Source organism: Phocoena sinus, chromosome 1 (assembly GCF_008692025.1).
Source record: "Phocoena sinus isolate mPhoSin1 chromosome 1, mPhoSin1.pri, whole genome shotgun sequence".
Lineage (NCBI taxonomy): Eukaryota > Metazoa > Chordata > Mammalia > Artiodactyla > Phocoenidae > Phocoena > Phocoena sinus.
In genome coordinates, this window is record NC_045763.1 from 182,348,668 (window position 1) to 182,368,342 (window position 19,675).

Below are 19,675 nucleotides of genomic sequence, written 5' to 3' on the forward strand. Positions count from 1 at the left end.
ACCAGCTGAAAGCTTGACAGTGGTTATTGTTGCCTGAAGATAAGAGTATATAGTAGGAGGTCCTTCCACCAGCAGAGCAGTTTCCCTTCCAGAAACATTTCTAGCCCTTTCTACCTTACCTCTTGCTTTCACTTTCTGAAATGTACTAGGTTCTCCACTCAGGGCCACACTGTTCTGTTCTCTGAAAGACTTGTCTTCCCTTCCTGCACAACTCCAACGTGTCCTCCTCAACTCAGACATTGCTTTTTCCTGGGCATCTTCCATGATTACCCCAAGATTGGCTTAGGCACTCTCTGTTTTCATGGCCACTGTGCTTGGTTCCACTAAGGCACTTAGCACGTTGCCATGTGGTTATAGCCCAATGTTTAAAAGAATTGACTTTGAGCCCTGACGTCTGCATCCGAATCCTGTAGTCCTGGTCAAGTCGTTTAATGTACCTTATTGTGGTTTCTTTATCTCTAAAATCAGGATAATAATTATACACACTCCATATGATTACAATGATCGAGGAAGCTAATGTACATGGTACATTTTACACAGATATTGGAGATAGTCTATTATAGTGCTGGATATATGATAAGGGCTGTGCACATGTTAGTGTTATTAGGACTGTATTATTATGACTGCATCTCTGTTAGGCTGTAAGTTGCTTGAGGTCAAGGACTGTGTATGCTTAGCATCAGACATGGCCTCTTATACACAATAGGGATTTGAAAATATTTATTGAGTGAATAAAGAGTGAAGTGTTTGTTTTTAATAAACAAAAAGACACCATTTGGGCTGTTTCCTTTACAGAGGCAAAGTCCCACTCTGTCACCCTCAGTTTGTTATTTTGAAAAATGAAAGAGTTAACTTTTATCATTCCTCCAGTGATATTAAGGAATACAGTCTCTTGTGGAAAATTAACAAAGTATGATGAAAGACTACCGAAGAATATACTCTAAGAGTGAAATAGAATTTCCCCAGGAATAAGCCTTTTGTTTTATATATATATGTATATATATATATATATATATATATACACACACACATACACACACATATATATATGTATTTATATGTTACTTATGTTACTTTGCTGGTATTTTTTAAAAAGCAAAGCCAAATTTAAGAATTTTATAGTCAGGAGATGTTCATAATGTATTTTTCTCCAAATTTTGCTTTAATTAAATGATTAAAATCATTTAACTAAATTTCATACTATGGATGAATTATATAAACATATGGGGGCTAAAAACCCTAAAAAATAATCTTCTTTCATTGATTAGTAGGCTTTTGTCTATTCATTTGGTATACGGTAAAGTAGCAATCAAAAACTTTTATGAAAAAAATTATATTTACACATTTTCAACTAAATTCCGATTTATCTCCTTAAACCAAAGACATTTATTTCCCTGCATATGCTTATTCCTTACATGCAGTAGAAATGACACAAACTCTTTGGCCTAAAGACCATATCCTCTTTTTATGGGCATCTGAAGCAGTAGCTAAAACTCAGCATCACTTCCATTAGGTGATGGATGCTGTGTCCACATCTATAAAAAGTTACGTTTTCAGTAAAGACATTTAGGAATAAACTCACAAGTAGTGAGTAGGGGTTTTATATATCAGTTTCTTGTGGGCTTCCCTGGGACACGGGTTCGTGCCCCGGTCCGGGAGGATCCCACATGCCGTGGAGCGGCTGGGCCAGTGAGCCGTGGCCACTGAGCCTGCGCGTCCGGAGCCTGTGCTCCGCAACGGGAGAGACCACAACAGTGAGAGGCCCGCGTACCGAAAAAAAAAAAAAAAGTTTCATGTATTAAGTAGATGATTAGGTAAGCTTTATTGTATCTTTCAATCCTGAAATTTTATGATTCCTTAAACAGAGCACAGTGTCCAACGTGGTCTTTTTACTAGTGGCTGTTTACAGCATCTGTATTATAACTGCATGAAGACCGGGGCCATGACAGCAAACATTTACAAGGTGTGCTAGGAAAGCGCCTCCAATTTCAAAATAATTCTATTTCAGAGTGAAAAAAAAGCTGCTTCATCTTTCTCAGAAGTATAAAAATAAAACTTAAAAAAAATAACCTTTAATTGGGGAATAGTTTTAGATTCACAGAAAAGTTGTAAAGAGAGTTCTCATTTACTTTTCACTCAGCTTCCTCTAATTTTAGCATGTTACATAACCACGGTCCATTTGTCAAAACTGAGAAATAGTCATTTGGATTTCACCAATTTTTCCACCAATGTCCTTTTTCTGCTGCAGTGTCTAATCCAGAATACCACACTGATTACGCGTTATGCCTCTTTAGTCTCCTTGGATCTGTGACAGTTATTAAGTCTTTCCTTGTTTTTCATGATCTGGAAATTTTTGAAGAGTTATTGGTCAGATGTTTTGTAGAACGGCTTCGAATCGGGGTTTGTCTGATGGACCAGTTGAGTTGTGACGTAGATGCTAATCATAAGTAATTTTCAAGATAATTTTATTATTAAAACTGACTTCATTTAGGACTAATTTACAATAGTATCGCTCAGCGTATGCGATTTTATTCTCACAGTGATGCTGAAGTCTGGGGTTCTGTGACTCCCAATGACATATTTTCTACTCTGCAGCTAGACTGTTAACACAGGGCTCTGTCCTCATCTACGTGGCGTTGGCCTCCCCTCTGCAAAATTCATACAGTACCTACATCACAGATCCCCTTACACAAATATTAATGAATACAGATTTCCTTATAGAAACTTCCAACCGGTATTTGCTGTAGCCTTTCTACAGGTTGTTTCCTACCTCAAATTTGCATCCCTGGCAATGAAAACAGCTACCTATTATTCGGAACGTTTACTATGAATCTGAGGCTTTACATATCCCTAATCTTCACCACACCACTGCCAGATAAGTCTTACCCACCCAGTTTTTAGATAAGAAGGCAAAGCTCACTCCCAGGACCTAAATCAAGGGGTGCGAGGCAGAGCCTCAGAGTCCCCTGCCCTGTTACCCTGGACCGCAGGAGCACGCATTTTGTCTGCGTGGCCGTCCGGTCCACGATAATTCTATTATGCCTCCTGCCTAGCCCCCCACAGGACATATATTAAAGAAATAGTGACCTTGAAGAGATACTGCTTGGGAGAGAACTAGTGGAGCAGCGAGAGAGGGAAATGATCCGTATCAGTCAGAGACTGAGTAGAGAGTGTCAGGATGCTACATAAAGGGAGGACTAGGTAACTAAGCACCTCAGGGTCAGACTAGCAGGGTGAGGGTTTAATTGACATTAACTACTGTCATCATCATCACTAGTATTATCCCTGCTGCCATTTCTACCATTGGAGGGAAGCTCCAAGTGATTTCAAGTATTTTCTCATTTTCCTAATTCTTCATTTTATATTCTTCATTTTTAAAAGATGTGGCTATGTGTTCTAAGATACTCAATGGGTCCACTGTTCTGATTTATTATAAATATATCAGCACATTATTTAAGCATCCACAAGTTTAGGGTGTTGTATGATGTGATCCTTACCTTCTGAAAACATAGCTGCTGTGTTCCTTTTTATATTTTTTCAATCTTTGTCTCAAAACCAATTAGCAGAAAATATAGAGATTAAATGTAGTTTTAAATAAATTTCTCTCAGACACACACGATTAATTTTCTAATTATAAATATAATGGATTCATGATAACAATATAGACACAGAAATGTGTGAATTAGATGGATAATAATGTAAATAGTTGATAATACTTAATAGTTGACGTAATGAGGCATACGCTTCTAGACTCCTTTCCCCATGCATACACCAAAGTGACTGTATTTAATTTACCCCAAATTTTAATTGTACCATATGCTGCAAAACCACACTATCAGAATTCCCACTCCATTTTTGGAGACTCTGCAGTGCCCCATTAGTTTGCATAATTCCATAAAATAATGTATTAACAGTCATATAGCATGTGAATTTCACCTAACTGTTTCTCTAATCTGAATGCCTGATTTCAGTTATAACAATTTTTTTCCAGTCATCCCTGGAAAACTTTAAATATTTCTCAATTCTACTCACTTTAAGGACAGTAGTTTTTGACATGGAATTAATTTTTGTGAGAAACAGACGTCTAAGTTTTAAAGAAAATGTAATTTTGTTGAGGTAGGCGAGAGGCTGTGAAAGAAGTATTTATTAGAGGGGAAAAAAAAGCCCAGCACTTTCTCACTACATGTGCCTCAAATTTACCTTTATCTCATTCACGTTTAACTTTCATTCTTTAAAAAGGTATATGACATTGATAATAACTCATTAACCATAAGAATCTACCTAATTTTGGCTTCACCTTCCTTCTCACTAGGATCAACTGGAATAGATTCTCATAAAGAGACAAAATGATGTAAAAAAAAAATGACAATAAATCTATGAGCTCCTCATGAGATTTCCCATAAGAATGATCTCAGCCCAAGTATGCTTTTGGTTCTATGATATTAACTGATATATTGAGCCAAGATCTGGATTTCCTTTGTCATAGATCAGGCATAAAAATTATTTTTCTATCTCTGTAGATTAGGTATGTCATGAAAATATGTTAATGAATTAATAATTCAAAACTCACGTGGTCTGTTTTCCCTGGACAGTTTTATCACTACAAAAGGAAGGCAGGCATCCCTATCCGATTTTATTTTATTTTATATATATATATATATATATATATATATATACATATATGTATTTATACACGTATATTTTTTGGCCGTGCAGCTTGCGGGATCTTAGTTCCCTGACCAGGGATCGAACCCGTGCCCCGTGCAGTGGAAGTGTGGAGTGTTAACCACTGGACCACCAGGGAAGTCCCCAGGCATCCCTACCCTTAATGCCCCCCCAGTGGCTACATTCCTGGTTCTAAAGTGGGTGGGTTAATTTCTGTTGTTGCTGCAGAATTCACTGAAAAGCGTCACTAAAACATATGAGGAACACGATTCCAGAACTTGGCCACTGACGAGAATATCATTCCTGCTTCAGAATTGAGGACTACCCCTCAAACTTGAGGTTAGGGATGCTCTGTGAGATTAAAATTGCGCCTCAGTGTGAAAAGTAAGTAAAAGACATGGTTACAACGAGAAACAGACCAGTAACAAGTCATGTTATTCAGGCCGCTGCACATCCACCCTCCAATGTTGTAATCGTCGTCGCTGTGTTTTTTAACAACTTGATCCAGTCCAAGCAGTTTCAGTTCAATACGTGGAGAGTTGACGTGCTGTCTGGGCACCCAGGCTGGCACTGCACATGTCAAAGACTCAGGCCTAAGGAAGCCATGCCCTGAGGTTTTAAAAGGGTGACAATTTTAGCATAGCTTGGACCTAAGCCTACGGTGTTCTTTTGACTTTGGGGAATGCCTCAGCCCGTCGGTAAGGAGAAACAGTGAGCTGAATGTGAGTCTGGAAAGAGGCCATGCCTGTCCATTCTTTTGTACGATTGTCAAACTTAAGATCTGTGTCAGTGAGTGAGGGGTTCTGGAGTCGTGTTCTGGGTGATGGCCAGGAAGCTGGGTCCCAGATAGCATGGCGCTGGTGTCTGAGCGCCTTTGGGAAGGGGGACCGGGGATTCAGAACCCGTGGGACCCAGCCGTTTCCACTGCTTGCCCCGAGATGGAAATCGCAGATGATAGGTCACTGGGAAACCATGTGTTTTTGAGGTCTGGTATCTTCATGGTCACTCATAAGCCTTGCTTTGATAAAATTTTTTCAAAGCCCTCCAAGGGATGGGGGGCATGCAAAAGGAATATAGAAAATGCAGCACTGGATATGAAAAGCACATCCAAGCTAAGGGAACACGGAATGCTATATTCTGGGTGTGGAACTCAGATTCTTTCCTTTCTTGCCCAGCACAAGTTGCATTAACCATAGAAAAAGTCTGCAAACATTCATAATTCAAGACAGTAGGCACATATAGATTCTTACCCAACCCATGATGAAAACTAAAATGAGATTTTGTGTGCCAATTAAATAAACAGATGGTTCAGCCCTGAGAGCCTCTTAAAATGGTAGTTTTAACTACCACTGGATTCCTGACTCTCATCTGAAAATTATGACCACTGATGGCCACTGAGTGTAAAAGGCAGAGGGATGGATGGGTGTTGCCGTACTGAACATTTATTCAACATCACCTGTGTGCTTGCTGTCCATTTTGGGACGCCCTCTGCAAGTATTACTCCATCTAATCTCCTATGTACCTGTACATACATTAGGTGTGGTGGTTCTGTCTCTACATACAAGGAGAACAAAGCTCACAAATACTATTTAGCCTGTACAAGGTCCTAACTGGCTGAGCTAGGATTCAAAACCAAAACCAGGTCAGTGTGAATACAATGCAAAGCCCAGTTCGTTATGGGTATAGTTTTACATTCTGTTCTTCAATGCATGACATAAATAGAGATGTATGTGAAAATTCAAAAGCACATGAAAATGACGAGAGGAACCACAATACCATTTCATCTTATGAAATGAGAAATGACACATACCATATATTACAATGAGTTTCAAAATTATATTGCTCAATGTTGTCTTACCAAGTACAAAATATACTAAGACTAAAACCCAAGATATTTATTATTTACCTTCCATAAATTAGCCACTGTGTAAAATGCAAGGGATGACGATTCACCAGCACCTTTAGGAAACACAAATAGAGTTAACAAGTCAAATGCCCAAAGGTGATAAACATGGTGATGATGACAAAAACAGTGATTAGTATCATTTTTTGAGTTCCTAAGTGAGGAAGGGCTCAATGACTACTTAAGGGTTCAGTGCACTTAAGGGCTTCACAGACATTGTCTTACCTAATAGCCATACAGCCCTATGAGCAGATATTATAGATTAACGGAAGAAGAACTGAGGTTCAGAGAGGGTATGTCACTTTTCCAAGGTCACACAGCTAGAGAGTGGCAATGGAGAGATTCAAACCCTCCTGTGCTGGTTCCAAACATCTATGATCTTAACTGGAACATTCCATGTAAAGAGATAACTAACTAGATAAGTCAATTTATGATATGCATCCCCAAGAGTGCTACACATTATTATTATTCTAAATGTTAGAAGACTTTGGTGGCCTGAGGGGACCAGGAAAATTGTCATGAAGTTGGATTTTGAATCAAGTCTTGGGGAAGGCTATGAATCAGGGTCATTAAAAGAAGGAAAGATATCCCAGGCTAGGGTAAAATTAAACTGAAAGGGAGAGAGGCAGCGTGTGCTGAAATCCTATTGGGTGACAATAAATTGTGTTTGAACTGAATTTGAAATGAAATAAGTGATTTCATTAAAGAATATTGATAATGTTATTGAAAAGGCAACTTGGAGGTAGATTGGGAAGGACTTTCAATAATAACAGTAAAGATTCTGGAATCTTCTACTAAAATATTTTAGCAAGAATGAAGCATATCACTACATTGTAAAAGTGGACTCGTGGCACTACCTGAAATGCACGGGGGGTGGGGGGGACTTCCCTGGTGGTCCAGTGGTTAAGACTCCACGCTCCCAGTGCAGGGGGCACAGTTTTGATCCTTGGTCCGGGAACTAAGATCCCACGTGCCACATGGTGTGACCAAAAAAATAAAATGCATGGGGTTAAGGGGAGTCACGGTTTAGAAGTGAGTATAAAGGTTGGTGAAATAGGATAGGATAAGTAGTCAGACTAGGGGAAAGCACAGGGAAAAGGAAAGAAGCCCAGACCCCAGATACTAGATATTCACGGACTATGTACCAAAGTTGGAGAATAAAGTGAAATGGATACTCTGTATCCTGCAGTCCCAGGAGGTGGCCTTATGTGGTTAGTAAAAACATGCAAGAGCTTTGGTGTCTGGTAGGCCTGGGCTTGAGTTTCTGCACTGTTACTTATCACTCTATGTATTCATTGAATTCAATTTATACAAACTGTCAGCTGCCTCACTTCTAAAACAAGCGTAATAACACCACCCAGAGATATTCTGAGGAGAGTAGGTATTCCAAAAACATTCCTCTTTTTACTCAAGAGAGAGAAGGTTCCTGACATAAAATGCCACGAGAAACCGACCCAATGTGAATCTTTCTGAAAATGTTCAATAAAAATGATCTCATGACCTTTTCCAGGGTAGTTAATTTATGGATGTTCATATATTATTTTAATATTTTCTATATCATAAGCTAATTATCTTTAGCTAAGACCTAAGACCGTTGGTAGAAATACTCAGCATGGAAAATGGTTACCGACCAGGGCTGAAGTGTGCCGGTTAACATGGCAAAGGGAGCAAAACTCACCTGTACGTTTCTGTGTTCTCAGGCGTGAACTTTCAGGAGACTTCAAGTGTGATATTAAGGAAGTCACTTAACTTATTTAGCTCAGAACATTTGCTTGCAAAGGGTGGTATGTGGTATGTCATAGTGGGAGAGTAACATCTGTAAGTGATGATAAAGAGCTGTGTGCTTTGTGAAATATCCTCACCTCCACTCTGGTCATTTCATAATCTTGAGGTTAAAGGAGTGTGAATCCTATTTACAAATAAGCACGTTTGTCTTACTTTTCTCTTTGGAACCTGTTTTTTCCAAGTTGCATTATGTAATGAATGAATCCAGTTTCACTGCGAGCCCAAGAGAGGGTGACTTTTTATGTTACTGAAGAGACGATTGGATTTAACTTTTTTTTTCTCACTGAAATATGATTTGCGGGCTTCCCTGGTGGCGCAGTGGTTGAGAGTCCGCCTGCCGACCCAGGGGACACGGGTTCGTGCCCCTGTCCGGGAAGATCCCACATGCCGCTTAGCGGCTGGGCCCGTGAGCCATGGCCGCTGAGCCTGCGCGTCCGGAACCTGTGCTCCGCAACGGGAGAGGCCACAACAGTGAGAGGTCCGCGTACCGCAAAACAAACAAACAAACAAACAAAAAAAAAAAAAGAAAGAAACATATGATTTGCAAATGCCTTTCGAAACGAAGTGCTTCCAAGCGAAACAAATCATCGTCCTAATCCTCAATCTTCTCTTTGAAACACCTTTTCATTGAAACAAAAACAAATCACCCTGAACTTCAGTTTTGCTGCAGGAGCTCATTGTCTTATCAGCCGGCTTCACCATAAACTATAAACTAGAGAAGTTGTGGTTTAACTCCGAGATGGGGGCTGCTGCGGCCGTTGCCATGGCAACCCGCTGCACCATTTGCAAAGGCTTGTGCGCTTAACCGCACCAGCTACACCTCTTCCTTTCCTATAAAGACTCAGAAAAAGAAAAACAGAAGTACCCCGAGGAGGAGAAACCACAAGAGCAGAAAAGCCACCGGTGTGCTCTTCGCTGTGCAAACAGCCGTCTGGCGAGGAGAGCGTGTTGAAAACCTATTCTATCTGAAAGGGGAGCTTTTCCCGTTAGGCGCGGTTCCTTTAATGATTTTGAAAGTCAGTCGAGTGTTTCTCTTCGGAGTTTTCAGCAAGGGGAAATGAGAAGAAGTTAGTAGCGCGTGTATCAGACTTTGCTTTTATTTCCCTTCCCTTCTGGGCAGCCTCGGCCGACCCTGGGATGCTGTTTGCAACTCTACTCCAATAAAAATTCATTTAAAATAAATAAATAAATAAACCAACGGAAGACCAGTTGGTTAGGCGGAGTCCCTACAGTCTAGCGTGGATCTTCTGTTTATCTCTTGTTATCTTGTACTTAGTTCACCAAAAAAAAGAGTATGATTTAGATTTCACTCCTGATTCGTCTAAAACAATCTGCGGATGGTGTTGCCAGTCGCTGGCCTTGACGCAGAACTGAGTCAACGCGCAGCCCCGCCCCCAGCTTTCAATGACCCGCCAACCGGGAACCTGCCCACCGTGTCTCTCCCTCTCCCCACTTGTTTTAGGAAACGTAGGTTCGATCAGCACAGTCTTTTTTGTTTGTTTGTTTAGTTTTAAAGCATGCCCGTAATAACAGTAAACCATTTTCAGGCGTGTTCTATTTTTCCTTCCTTGAGGATTTGGGTAAAAATACTGAAGGATAAGGTCCCAGCTTGGTTTTAGTTTGTCTGAGGTCTGTTCACATCCCCTCCCCGCCTTCCCAGCTTCTCCACCCTCCAACTTTTCTCTAAATAAGAATCTACCTCTTTTAATTTGCACTTTTTAAAAACACATTTCAATGTGGGACTTAACTCTGAATCCCATTTTGATGGTCCACACGTGATATTTTACTCATTTGGCGTCTGTTTAGAGTAACTGCTGGATTTAGCGTTAAATATCTTTCCCTTATGGCAGTGTGTAGTTGAACAAGTGTGGCGCTCTTTAAAGTCAGATCTGCATTTAAAACCAAACTCCTCTTGCAATGAGCTCTTTAGCCTTGCGTAGATTTATTTATTGAGCCTTCCTCTGTAAAAAGAGGACAATGCTATCTACTTTGTGGGGTGTCTGATTAAATGAAGTAATACATACATTTATTTATCATAGTGCCATTCACACAGGAGCCGGTTATTAAATAGTAAAAACTATTAATAGTACTAAAGACACTAGTAAAATAATTTCACGACTTGTGCAAACATCCTTCGATGACTCTTTGAATTTCTTTGACTACGATCTTACCCTATCCTAGAGAAAGCAAAGAGCTACAAAAGCATGCTTACTAAGAGATTAATACAATTAAAAAGTTTTTGCTATCTGGAGTATATTTTATAAATGTGGTGTTTATCTCTGGATTTCAATAAAGGAAAACAGACTTTTTCATAAGAAATAAAAAGACATTTAATACATAAATAAACCTATTCTGAGAAATGTTTTTACAGAGTCAATGTGTGAGGAAGTATTTTCACCAATTATTCTTAACCCTGGTTCCCCACCATCATCAGAGCTTTAAGAAAATACCAGCCCACAGATCCCTGCACACGTGGAAAAAAATGGGTTTGTGTCAAATGCTTTTGAGAGATTCTGGGTTAAACAGCTGCATAAGTTTTCTCTTTGCCTTTACTATATTAACACACTTTATATATCTCTCCAGGGGACATGTAGCATGAAATACTTCTGAAAAAAACATTGACTATGGGCCATTTTAAGACATTCAAGTCTGAATCAAAGACTCCAGGTTGGCCATCAGTACCCAAGAAGTGATAATCTCGTTTTCTTTTCCCCCGTGACTTATAGATACATATTTTAAGAGAGAAAGTAAGGCAAAATAACCAATCTTTTATAGATGGTCATCTTGCATTTATTATTATTTTTTCTTATTTGTTAGTTCATTACAATGGCTAAAATTGATAGCATGTTTTAAGCCAAATATAAAAGACATATAAATGCACACCTAGTTTTAGAGGTGGATGTGTGTGTACTCACACATGCTCACGTGTGAACAAGAATATTTGTGATGTGGCACATGACAGTTGTTTGGGAGACAGCCAGATATGACTGGTTTATTTATTTATTTATTTTAAATTAATTTTTATTGGAGTAGAGTTGATGTACAATGTTGTGTTAGTTTCAGCAAAGTGGATCAGTTATGCATACAAATACATCCACTCTTTTTAAGATTCTTTTCCCATATAGGTCATTACAGAGTATTGAGCAAAGTTCCCTGTGCTATACAGTAGGTCCTTATTAGTTATCTATTTTATATATAGTAGCATGTATGTGTCAATCCCCATCTCCCAATTTATCCCTCCCCCACTCCCTTTCCCCCTTGGTAACCATAAGTTTGTTTTCTACATCTGTGACTCTATTTCTGTTTTGTAAATAAGTTCATTTGTACCACTTTTTAGGATTCCACGTATAAGCAATATCACATGATATTTGTCTTTCTCTGTCTGACTTACTTCACTAAGTATGACAACCTCTAGATAGCTAGATATGATCGCTGTATTTAAAAAAATTAAGAATTTAAAAATTTTATTCCACTCCAAGGCCAAGTGCATTTGCCTTATTTATCCTTAACTGAATTTTACAAATTGATACCTTTCTTTCTTATTTGTGTTTTTTTTCAAGTGTGTGTGTGTGTGTGTGTGTGTGGAGAGTTTACACAGGACTGTAAGTTCTATAGTAAAAGACAATCCTTTGCCCCCATCCCACCCCTCATCCTCCATCTTTCCAGAAGCAAACACAAAGATATTTCACCATTTCTAAATGGTATTGTCTGTTGTTCTGCAGTTTCTTTTTCTTTTTTCCAAAGATTTTAGCCAGTATCCACTGACTTCCTTTCTTCTTCTTGGAATGTTGCTTTTTCATACCCCTTGTTTTGTTCATGCATGCAACGTTGTCTCATTTCTGAGAAGATGAATTGTAGTTGGTTTTAGCGGTTTGTGTTCTCCTTGAACTGTCTTGTTTCTCCCAGGTCTGTCTTCTGTTTATCTTGATCTCTGTCCTTCTTCTTAGAGGCTTCAGTCTAAGTTTCTTGGAAGTCCATTGTATTTCAGAGTGAGGTTCCCCAACAGGTATGTTGAAATTCTGTCATCATTGATGGAGCTCATAAGTCATGGGTCTTACTAAATTGCATGAAATCAGAAAGGCATTTAAACTCAATGAGACTTAGTTTCCTTATCTATCAAAGGAGCTACATGTCAATAGATATTAAAATCCTATGTTTCTATACCAGTTGAAATGTCTAAAATTATTTTCTGGTGGTCAGCAGCAACTATTTTATCTACAGGACTCCAGGCACTTATAACAATATAAGCAATGTTTTAACACAAATCCTGCATGAAGCATAAGAAAACTAGTATTGGATAGACTCCTTCACATCTACCACTTCCTAGGTGTGTGACTGATCAAGCTCCTTGAAGTATCAGTTTTGTTCCCTATAAAATAGGAAAAATAATTGCTAACTCATTGACTTGCTGGGACGATTAAGGGCAAAAACATGTAAGGAGGTTTGCATAGTGTCTGATACATAACATTTCAGAAAACTTGCTATAATTATTATATTTACTGGTGGAGGGAAGGAAAGACTACTCCCTATGATTCTCTGAAATCCAGCTAACGCTTTGTTTGTCATTTGCACAAAGGACTTACTCCACAGGTACTTAGTAATTTCATGCATTTATTGGATTTGCTGTTTGTGGACCATATATCACATTTACAGAATAAGTAAAGGTAGAATCCTTTTATTTTTATTTATCTGCTTTATTATTATCCTGCCTTAGTAAGCAAGGAAAACCATACATATCTGTTTTAGTTGAACTGTGTTTTTTGTCTTGATTTGCTTTTTCCATTTTTGTATTGCCTTTATGTTTATGGAGGTCAGGTGTGCATTCTCAACCTTCAAACCATGAGACCATTCATTTTAGGCTGGATGCTGAAAATCAGCATTTATTTCATCTCTTCTGTTTCACCCTTCTGTCCTTGTACTTTTCTCAGATTTGCTGAACTAGACAGATTTAATTCTCTTTGGAAATGGTGTTCCATTCCTTCTGAGGAAGTGGGGGGTCAGGGTGGTGGGTGGTGATGGGAACAGTTGGTATTCAAAGCCCAAGCATGTCTTTTGAAATGTCATTTTCACTCAATTGATTCCTAGTTTTTGCTGAAATCTCTGATCGGGGACTTAGGGGTGCAACTTCAAGGTAGCTTTGATTAGCGATCACTTGAACATTTTGAGTTGTAAAAGAAACATATTGGGAAAGGTAAATTCAATAACAAGACATGTGTTAGAATAACACAGCTCTGAAGATCAAGTGGTCTGTTAACTACATTTTCATTTGTTTAATGTACCTAGTCAATTCCATGGGTGATTCACAACAGCAGGATTATAACGCTGGGAAATGATTTGCAGATTTTTGGTGCTATGGTGCCACCTACTGGAAGATTTATAAATAGTCCTTTGTCTAAATAATGAAAACAGGCACTTAACATATATTAAAATATGGTGTAGAAAATATTATCCCCAGAGGAGTAAAAGTCAAAGGATAATATATAGAAACACAAGGTATATAACAGTGCTCTCTTTTATTATATTTATTGGATGTGATGTGTGTGTAGAATCTAAGAGACCATTCAATGCCGTTCACACTTTGAGAAATCCTGACACCTTCTCTTTACTGTCACACCCTAAGCCTGTGACCTCCTAATTCCTGCCACTATTTCACATATTTTTCTTTACCTGTTTTCCACACCCTCACAGCATTGTTCGCATATAATGTCTACACATATTGTAATGCTATTTATATTAACACAATCTCCTAATTTTAAATAAGTATTTATTGTACATAGTTATTAAGTGCTTTAGGTAGATGTTTTATTTGCTTTTACAGGTCTATTTGACTCCACTATCAGTAGATGACTGCTTTCTAGTCATACATAAACTTGGGTATAAAGACAGCAGGGCTGTCCACCTACATCAGGCAACAGACATAACCAGATTAACTCTGCTGGCCGAGCAGATCCCTCTGTGACCAAACCCAGCAGCCAAGTGGGTAGATCGTGACATAGTTAAATACCTCATACAACTCATCTCATCAGGTCTTCCTGTTTGGTGATGAGAATTCAGCACAGTCCCTTCTGTCTATGATTTTGCTAACGTTCTGATAATGTCTGAAATGCAACGGACACTTGAAGAATTACAAAACGTGATGAGACGTTGACAAATTATGCAGACATATGGTAATATTGTCTCCTCTAAATATTTAAGTAACTTCACCCATCCTCTACTTTATCATGTTTTTGTTTGTTTGTTTTTGTTTATTTTTCGCCAGACCTTGGGGCTTGTGGGATCTTAGTTCCCTGATCAGGGATTGAACCTGTGTCCTCGGCAGTGAGGGCGGGGAGTCCTAACCATTGGACCACCAGGGAATTCCCATCCGCTACTTTATCTTGTGTGGAGAGACAGCCTCTGCAGAAGTATTTGTCAGTGCACATTAATATTAAACTCAGCTGGATATTTGGGGGCTGGATATGTCTTTTAGATATTACTTAGATTTATAACTAGTCTATTTCATGTAGATTGTCTTTATATGTGTTCCTACTTTCCGAATTGTAGTTAATTTTTTGATGTTTTAAAAACTAATTGAAATATTTTTTAAAAATGTATGTAGTCTAGTGGATATAGCTTATTGAAATGAAAGTGTCATTTCCAGTTACATTGCTGTAGTACCTGAATATTTTCTTAAAAATGTTGGCTTAAATTTGGGAATGGCTTACCTTTGTAAAATTTTATTTTCAAGTGCTTCTATCCTATATTTTGAGTGCTTAAATAATTTTCGCATGATTTATCATGTTGACTAAAAGTGTTACAGGGACTGCAAATCTGCTTATAGGGATTTTGTGACCATGAGAACAAGCGGTTTTAGTCTTACACTGAGTATAAACTGTGTTGCCGAGGGCTTGGAATTTTCTTTCAAAAAGATAGAAGGCTCTGTATGTGTGTGTGTGTAATACTCTATAAAAAAATGAAATAAAACATAAGCATCTGTGTTTTAATACACTAAAAATCACTGAGCGGACAAATTTAGAATCAGCTTCTGAGATAAATGGATAGAAAAGAAAATGCATATTCAATTTGAGAAGCCTTTATGGGAAGTAAACAGGAACAGAGAAGAAAGGAAGTGTGATCAATGTTTAGATATTATGTTGTGTTCCATGGATGCTGAATTTTGTTGCATTGAAGGTTAAAGGATTTGGGGAAATGTTAGATATGAGACCATGATTAGACCAGAAATATGTAGATATAGGTACAGATAGATAACTTATAGATGTATAGATATACAGATATGTTATTATTCTATTCCCAAGCTCCAGAAGCCTCTTCACAGCTAAACAAGAGATGTGTGAGTTGTAATTCTTTTGATGTTACTGTTGTTTGGTTGCCTTTCCTGTCAAAATAATATCCTGTAGTAAGTTAAATTGACACACCACTGAATTTTCTGATATTGGTCTGTACCATACAGAGAGCATTCACTTAGCAAACTATAATTTAGTCTGAACATCTATATTTAGGGTCAAGTTTATTTTAGCCTTCGTAACACTATGAGTCATTTACTCTGAGGTCCGATTCTGATTAAGATGCTTTTTTACTCAGCTTCTGAGCTTTTCATAAACACTGACCTCTATGGAACCTAAAACACTGGCTAAAAGAATTTCCTGGCTGAAAGGTCAAATGGAGAGAAAGGCTAGAGGGCCAAGTTGATGGGGAAAGCAGGATGCCGGAGGGTGGAGAGATGGCCTGCGGAGTCAGACGGGCTCAGGGTCAAGCCCTGGCTAGCCTGGACCAGCCCTGAGAGCTTGGTCAAGGCATCCGTCTTCTCTGAGCTCCTGAGGGTTGCTTTGATGCCTCAGAAAGAAAATACAAGCAAAAGGCTTAGCGTACTGCCTGGTACCCAGTAAACACTCAATACACATTAGCAATTAGTAATAAAATATTATTTCTGAAATGTTCTTCAAAAAAGACAAATCCCTAGTAACTGTCTTCTTCATTTTGGTAACTTACCTTGCTCTCCTTTTCCAAACTTAGACTAAAATACTGAACATCGTCTATTTCCTTTAAAGAAATGCATTGCTTTCAAACCAGTTGGAATTAAATGAGTATCACTGGGGCATTTGACACAAATGTGGCCTGATAAGTGGTCTACTGGTTGGAAACATTTCTAGCATATTTATTCTAGTATTCATAGTTCTTAGGTGAAAAAGAAATAGCTTCCTTGTTGTGCCATCATTTCTTGTCTCATGTCCACAATAAATATGTGATAAATTATAATTCCTTGTTATAAAATGCTCTATGTCATTTGTGTTACGTATTTTAGTGGCAAAAAATTAATAGATCAGAACAATAGATTAGAGTGGTCTGTGGAATTAGTGATGGAGCTAGTATGGGTACCATTAAGATTTCTCTTTGTCATCAAATCTACTATTTGATTTTTCCTCTATATTAATTGATTCCATCACTCAGGACAACATTCAGTCTCCTCACCTAGTCTCTAATGTTCGCTCTTGGCTTTTGTCCCAAAGCTGTTGTTTTCAGGTCTGATTTCTCCCTTGCATTTACTCATGCTCAGAATCATTCAGTAATGACTTGTGGACCACGTATTATGCGCAAGACTCTTTGCTATGTAGCCAAAGCTTCTTCTCTTCTTCACCATACTCATCTTGTGTGATTCTTACTGACCTCAGGTGGACGGGATTTTATTTATTAGTCATAATGAAGTACATCTATGACTTAAATGTCTGTGCAGACCACTGAAGATTAAATCTCTATCTCTATGTCTTATGGGTTATGAGCTTTTCCAGGGAAAAGGACTATACCTTTGTCATGTTCAAAAGCAGCCACTAATAGCATGCCAGCAAAACGATACATCTTTCTTGGACCTGACTGAATCAAGTGAACTTGTCTGAAGTTCCAAGGATTTAAGTGTTTATACCGAGAAGCGGCACATCAAAATAGCTTTAGATACTTAAAACCTTATAGATTTCTCAGATGAAGAAGAGGGGTGTATTCTATGAAATGTGTTCATACACTTAAACTAACTTGAATATTTTGAATGTGGCAATATGCTGAATTCTTTATGAACAATTTCCACGAGGGCTATTTTTTCTTCACTTAAAACACAAGACGTTAGTTACTGATAGGCTGATATTTTATTGCTCTTATTACTTTTTTTTTTTTTTTTACAAATCAACACAATTCTAAGAACTTTATTGAGAAGGAAATAAGAATAAATGAGAGGAAAGGGAAGAGTATTAACAGGAAGATAAAAACTTTAAAAAAAAACTTTTAAAAAGTCATTTTATATTATGGGATAGCAAGATAAAAGCTGACTAAAGAGGAGGGACAAAAATGCAAATAATATAAATTTAAAACAATATTAAGTATGAATGGTTAAGAAAAAGTAGAATCAACTATACTTCAATAAAATAAATTTAAAGAAAAGGAAGAAAACATAGAGAACTGTAATAAGAAAATAAGAAAGTATTTTATATATTTTTAAAAATATATTTTAATTACACATATTTATATAATATATATTTTACATATACATATATAAAATACAAAAATACATTTTATTTTGAGGAATAAGCCAGGAAATGTGATTGAAGAATACTGGGTCATATACCTCTGATGGTGCTTCTGAGGGGAGAGAGTTTTTTCAGATCAGTTTATTCTCAGAAAATAAAATCTCAAGGCAGGAAGTACCTTAAATACTCACGCACCCATACTTCCATCTGCTGCTTGCTGCCCTTTCACAAGGTGAGTTGACTGTCATTTGGGGGAGAACTTTATGATCTCTTTATTTAATTGTCTCTTACTAAGATGGCGGATGGATCCACGTCTTACTCGATGTGGATGGAATCCAGTTCCCATCACGCCAATAAAGCCGGTTTTCCCATCATTCCCACAGACCCTAGTGATCAATCCAGTGACCCATGTTAGTACTCGTCTTAGTTCAATCATTTCCTTCTTGAAACAACCCTTGCTCTGAAGTCTTGTTGACTTCGGTCTCTCCACTGCATGGAATGTTAGGTCGCCATTGCTGGGCTCTCCTTCAACATTAACCTTTAGGGTTCTATCCTGGATGCTCCTCTTTTATATGACTTGGAATCGTCACCTCCACAGCTGTAATATCTGTCCATATGCTGATCTGCAGCCTCAGCCCAGATGTATAGCCTGAGCTGCTCACCTCCACAGATAGCGCTGCTAAGCGTTTTCACCCAGAAGTCTCAGGCGTATCAGATGCTCCCCTCCCACCTGCTTTCCTTTCTTCTTTCACTCAATGAAAGCATCCACAGTCTCCCTACTGCAGTTCACTAAGATGTTCAGTTACCAACTTGAGTGTCTTTCCAATTATTCCTCCTCCTCCTTGCATTCAAAACTTTACAAAACCTTGATGACTACTTCCTAAGTGTTTCATGAATCCCATTGGTTTTTTTTGAGTTGTGGGTACCATTTTCCTCACGTAGGACATCATCCTTCTCATATGCTTTTCTTTAAGTCTCCTCATTTTCCTGTTCCCAGCTTTGCCTTCTGATAATCTATCTTCCATTTCATAACAAGACTGATCGAAAATTGAAATGCTTCTCCATTAGACCTCCCCTTAACACCTCTTGCCGATGGCTAAAGCCTGCAAGATAAATCCCAACTTCTTCTTATTCTAGGACTAAGGTAGCTGTCCATAATCCTTTAGGTCACAGACTAAATGTACCCACGAAGCCCTCTCTAACACCTCATCCACCAGCCAGACACCAACCCTGGGAGTCTGAATTAGGTGATCCTCATATTTGTTTCTGTATCACATTTCTTCTCATCTGTCATCGCACTGTATGGCTTTCTTTCTTTTCTTTTCTTTCTTTCTTTCTTTCCTTCCTTCTTTCTCTTTTTGTCTCTCTTTCTTCCTTCCTTCCTCCTTCCTTCCTTCTTTCTTTCTTTCTTTGTTTCTTTCTTTCTTTCCTTCCTTCCTTCCTTCCTTCCTTCTTTCTTTCTTTTTCTTTCTTTCTTTCTTTGTTTCTTTCTTTGTTTCTTTCTTTCTTTCCTTCCTTCCTTCCTTCCTTCCTTCCTTCCTTCCTTCCTTCTTTCTTTCTTTCTTTCTTTCTTTCTTTCTTTCTTTCTTTCTTTCTTTCTTTCTTTCTTTCTTTCTTTCTTCTTTCTCTTTCTTCCTTCCTTCCTTCCTCCTTCCTTCCTTCTTTCTCTCTTTTCTTTTTTTGTTCTATATCTCACATTGAACTAAGCTCACTGGGGGCAGAGAATTTCTATAACTCGATCATATTTTATCCTAGAATGTGGCATAATATCTAGAATATAGTAAGTACTCAATCAATAATCATCATCTCA

The 19,675-nt window shown here is 38.1% G+C and overlaps 1 protein-coding gene across 6 annotated transcripts in view; it reads left to right on the top strand.

Annotated features, from left to right (window-relative positions):
• Positions 1-19,675, top strand: part of PTPRC (protein tyrosine phosphatase receptor type C) — a 122,856-nt gene that overhangs the window by 34,646 nt on the left and 68,535 nt on the right. The gene's annotated exons all lie outside the window — the stretch shown is intronic.